The sequence below is a fragment of the Rhinolophus sinicus genome, linkage group LG02 (assembly GCF_036562045.2).
Source record: "Rhinolophus sinicus isolate RSC01 linkage group LG02, ASM3656204v1, whole genome shotgun sequence".
NCBI classification, from domain to species: domain Eukaryota; kingdom Metazoa; phylum Chordata; class Mammalia; order Chiroptera; family Rhinolophidae; genus Rhinolophus; species Rhinolophus sinicus.
The window spans coordinates 183,439,092-183,445,111 of NC_133752.1; positions in this window are offsets into that span (position 1 = coordinate 183,439,092).

Consider the following 6,020-nt stretch of genomic DNA (forward strand, 5'->3'; position numbering starts at 1 on the left):
TTGGCCTCCCCAGTTCATTCACCAAACACTATGGCATCTGCCACAATCTTCTCACCCGGACTCCTGGCCTCAGTTCCTTAATGTCCTCATCTAAAATGAGTTGCACCTGCACTCCATTCAAAGTCCCTCAGTTTCTATGGCCACAGCTAAAGCTGCTCCACTTTCAAAATTCTACTTTCAGACATCCTACCCTCAAACCAGTACCTCCTACCTTTCCGGCTCACTTAGTCTCATCTGTTGCCACGATAACCATTTGCCAGTCTCTTCAAAACTTCCAATCCACTACCTTCTTACTTTTCCTTTCTACATGAGCCCCCACCTCTTGTCTTAGATTCAAATTCCATAATTTCAGTCAGTCTTTTGCAAATACCCTATGCTTTCACTGTACTTACCTGGCAAAATGTTATTTCTGCAAACACCTAACTATCTTTCTCTATGCCCACCCTGCTCTGGTGCCTCTGGAGAAATATACCCAGTAGAACAAATTTGTAGCACTTTAAATTTATGAGTTCCAGCCTCAATTGGGCCCTCAACATTGCCCCACATTCTCCCATTTCCTTTTGGCCTACACATTCTCCCCAGTTACCATTTTAAGCCTGTTTTACCCTACTCAACCTTCAACCCTGCCAACCTCTCTTCATGCTTAGTATTTGACCCTTTTCTTATTTTTTCTGAGGAAGTAGTTCAGACTGAAACCACCAAATCTTCTGCCATCAAACCTACAAACTGCCTGCGTCTGTATCCATCCTTTCCTTCTCTTAGACAGAAAACTTGTCCCTCCTCTTTTCTGAATTCCATGCCTTCTTATCTTCCAAGAATCTTACATTATCCATTTTCTCTTTCTCTGCTCTATCCTTCCTATTAACATATACAAATACTGAAATCTCTCACAACTATAAAAGTTGCTGGGCTTTATTTCCAAACAAGCTACTGTTCCTCTATCTTCCTCTTAGCAGTCAAACTTCTAGAAAGAATTATCTCAGCTTGTTGCTTCAATTTCCTTTCCTCCCATATACTCTTTAAACCACTCTAAAACAACTTTGGACCCCCTCACTTATTCAAAATTGTGCTCACTCTAAAGTGACCACTGACCTCCATGTTGCTAAATCAAATGTACAATCTCTGGTCCTCATCCCACTTGACTCAGCAACAGTCAAAACTGTTGACCACCCATTTTTCCTCCCTCATTCTGTCTTCCTTTGGCTTCTATATGTTATCTCTTATCATTCTTATCAAAGATACTTATCAGTATCTTTGCTAGCTCTTCCTCCTTCAATGGACCCTTAGATATTGGCGTTCCTAAGAATTAAAAGTGGTTTTACTTTTCCCCCCTCAATTTGTACACTTAACTCTAAATGTTTTTGTATACACATTATTTCAAATATCAGAGTTTCTCAAAGTGTGGTTCATGGACCAGCCTGTATCAAGATCATTGCAGATTATGACGTGAGGAGGTGGTGTTAAAATGAGGATTCCCAGGCCCCATCCAAGGCCTACCAAATTAACATTGTAAGTTAATTTGGGACTGGGAGTCTGAGTTTTAAATAAACTCTCCACGTTATTCTCATACTGCCTAAACTTTGGTACTAACTTGATTTGTCACTTTAACAAAGATAGCTCAATGTCTCCATCTGGTGACTTACTAATGCCATTGCCTTACTTTCTCAAATGTTAGAGAACTTTAAAAATGTAAAAAACAGGAAGGAAATTAGGAACAACAGATAGGAATGAATTATCTGAATAATCAAGATTGGGTTCTGTCATCTTTTGACTTTTCTAGTTCCAATAGAGAACTCATCCATGTTCAGGTTTCAAATTTTTATCCTTAGCCAGCTAAATAAAAACATAATAATTAGAATGATTATTTCATCACATGAAGTTTCTTAAAATGGAACCAAAGTTAGCTTTCCTGGGGTTGGCTAATAAAAAACATTCTACTTTCCACTAAAAATTTAATCTGGGTCATTAAAATATTACCTACCATGAGAGGGGGGTTGAGAGGTGGGGTGAAAACAGGTTAAGGGATTGAGAAATACAAATTGGTAGTTATAAAGTAGTCATGGGGATGTAAAGCATAGGGAATATAGTCAATGATATGGTAATAACTATATATAGTGCCAGCAAATGGGTACTAGTCAGGGGGATTACTTCTTAAATTATATAAATGTATAACCACCATGCTGTACACCTGAAATTGATGTAAAATAATATTGAATGTCAACTGTAATTCAAAATTTAAAAAAGGGGAGAAAAATGAAGGGGAATAAGAGGTTTAACTTTCCAGGTATAAAACAAGTAAGTCTCAGGGATGTAATATACAGCATAGGAAATATAGTCAATAATATTGTGATAGCGTGGTACGGTGTCAGATGGTTGCTGGACTTATCATGGTGATCATTTCTTTAGGTATATAAATGTTGAATAACTATGGTGTACACCTGAAGCTAATATTATATTGTATGTTAGCTATATTTTAATAAAAATCTTTAAAAAAATGTGGAAGAAGTTTCATATCACTATATGTATACAGATTAAACAAAAAAATGGAAAAAAATTTTACCTAACATTTACTGTTAAATTGTTCATTATGAAAGTAATAAATATTCATTGTAAAGCAATTTTTAGAAGATATTTTATGAAGAAAATGAAATTCACTCATAATCTCATTACCAAGAGATAATACACAATTTTATATTTGCAGTATTATTACCTTTCATTCTTTTTTCTGTGCATATATGTATTTTCCCCCAAGTAATTCAGAAATAGTATTTTTTGACTTCTGTACCTGCCTTAGTTTACTAACCAGCTCTGCATTTTTTTTTTTATCATATATTTCACCCCTTTTATCTAAGATTTGGCAAAGACTTCAGGATTTTATTGACTTTGATCATTCTTTCAGACTGCCTAGTTCAAGTCTCTGCTAATTCTTAGAAGACCACATTGTTAACACTCCTCCATATATATCATCACCCATTTACTCTAATTACCTAAATTCCTGGCAAAACTATTCATTTTCTTTAGTAATCAGTTGTGTAGAACTTTGTCAAGGTCATTTGAAAGCCTAAATATTTCATCCCTTATTTCCTTACTCATTGTCTCAAATAATTCAAGGTGATATAGGCAGTCTCTTAGAAAACTCAGTAGATGAACAATTGCTGATGGACTTTGAGTTATGAGTAGGAGTTAAAAGATAGACACAGAAGGAAAAGGCAGGTCATACAATAATAAAAGCATCTGCAAGGGTATATAGAGGCATAAAAATGCATAGTGTGTTTTAGAAAATTCAATGTGGCTGGCATAGTGTGTGCCCATGAGTGAGACTGGCATGGGAGGAAAAGCAGGAAGATCAGATAGATAACTTGGGACCAATTATGAACCATAGTAACCATAATTGTGAACCATTTATCAAGTATTTATCATGTGGCAGGTACTACTATACTGATGCTTTGCACACATTTTTTTTTTTAGATTTTTTTTTTTTTTATTGGGGAAGGGGTACAAGACTTTATTGGGGAACAGTGTGTACTTCCAGGACTTTTTTGTCCAAGTCAAGTTGTTGTCCTTTCAATCTTAGTTGTGGAGGGTGCAGTTCAGCTTCAAGTTGTTATCCTTTCAGTCTTAGTTGTGGAGGGCGCAGCTCAGCTCCAGGTCCAGTTGCCATTTTCTAGTTGCAGGGGGCACAGCCCACCATCTCTTGCGGGAGTCGAACCGGCAACCTTGTGGTTGAGAGGATGCGCTCCAGCCAACTGAGATCCGGGAACTCAGCGGCAGCTCAGTTCAAGGTGCCGTGTTCAATCTTAGTTGCAGGGGGCGCTGCCCACCATCCCTTGCGGGACTCGAGGAATTGAACCGGCAACCTTGTGGTTGAGAGCAAACTGGTCCATGTGGGAATCGAACCGGCAGCCTTTGGAGTAAGGATCATGGAGCTCTAACCGCCTGAGCCACCGGGCCAGCCCTTGCACACATTTCTTTGAATTCTTTCAATAATGAAAAATATGTAAGGTTCACTGTATTCTAATCAACAGATTTGATTTTTCCAATTGCTTACAAGTATGGCAGTTTACCTTCAACTTGAGTAATTAATCCAGAAATCTGGTCTTCCACATGCACCCAATCTTTATTCTGTGAAGCTAGAGTGCATTTGTTCAGCCCAGCATCCCTCCCCTCTTTCTTTTGCTAAAAGTCTCCATTCCCTTCTCCACAAAACTCAGACTAAACCAATCAAAATAACTTACCTCCTTCAGGATTTTCTATATGGAAGCCAGAGAGAATGCTTCCTGCTTCTCCGTGAATCAGGAGCTGTTATGACCCCACGATGGGGAGAAAAGCTGACATGCAGAAAGAGGCAGGGATGGGCCTTGTTGAATGTGAGTCCTAGTAGGATATCTGTCTCCAGCCCCCTTCTTTGTTTTTTTTTCCTTAAGCAGGTTGTTAGATTTGGCTCCTTAAGATACAATCCAAGTGTATCTTAATGGCTAAGAGTGAATTTTGGAGTGCATAAGGTCAAAAGCTGATACTGCCACTTAACAGTTAGACCTTGGGCAAGGCAGTTAAACTAGTTAGGCCCCAATAGTAAAATGGGGATGTGATAAGGATGAAAAGATTTTGAACATACAGCATTTAGCACATAGAATATGCTCAGTAAGATGTAGTGTTATTTTCAAATATATGGTGATGGAAGGAGAACTGACTCTGGGTGGTGAACACACAATGGGATTTATAGATGATGTAATACAGAATTGTACACCTGAAATCTATGTAATTTTACTAACAATTGTCTCCCCAATAAATTTAAAAAATAAATTAAAAAGAAAAAAAAAGATGTAGCATTATTAAGGCCAGTGGAGAGGCGAAATCAAGACTGACAGGACGCCCCTTCACCTCCTCTTAACAAAGAAGGAAGGCCCTGTATTCCTATCTCCATGAAGTCTGGGATTGACTTTAAAATATACCAACAAATAACTAAGTAACTACATAACTAAATAAATTAATAAAGCAAACAAGTATGGCAAAATATTTTTAACTGTTGAACAGATGGGAAAAGTCACTGTGCTAGACTCTCTACTCGTAGAATTTTCATAATCATTTTTCTTAAAGAAAGGTCCATTAAGATTATCATGCAATTTCTTTTCAGTCCTGCTGATCTGAATTGCATTGATTTTTCAAGTATTGAGCCAACCTTGCATTCCTAGAGTGGACTCAACTTGATCATAAAGGGTTGCTCCTTTGGAGAATCAGTGAATTTGACTTCCTACGGTTTTGTTTGGGATTCATGAGGTAGATGGCCTTTAGTTTTCCTTTCTCATGGTAACTGAGCCAAGATTTGGTGTGGGATTGTACTGACCTCAAGGAATGAGTTAGATGGTGTTTTGCTTCTCTTTTCTATACACTGGAGGAATTTTTGTGGGGATGGTGCTGTTTCTTCCTTAAATGTTTTGACTGGAATTATTATTACACTTTCCATTTAGGTCCTTGATCTGTTAGTCATTGTTTGTATACTTTGCAGTATATGTAGAAATAATCTTAAAAACAAACACTTTTGAAAAAGAAAGTGGGCAAAAGAAAAAAAAAATTTAATTAAAAAATCATTTCATTTTAATGACTACACTAAAATTCTCACTTCTGGCCTGGATAACAATCCTTTACACAAACTTTCACCACTACCATCATCACCACTGATATTTACCAGGCAGGACTACTGTGTTGGGTGCATTGCCTATGAGGTCAGACAATTAAGCTCGCAAACTCATCCTAGAAAACATGCTACATACCTGATTGCTCAATATCACTATGGTCACGTTCGAAGTACTCCCCTTGGGAAGCTATGCACCGATGCCAGTGCCTAGTCCACACTTCAAAGCAATTTTGGAACTCTTTTTCTGGAAAGGCCATCAGAGCTGTCGTTCGTTATTACCCTTTCAATATTTCCTTTACCTTTGGGTAAAGAAAGAAGTCACTGGGGGCCAGATCAGGTGAGTAGGGAAGGTGTTCCAATACGGTTATTTGTTTACTGGCTAAAA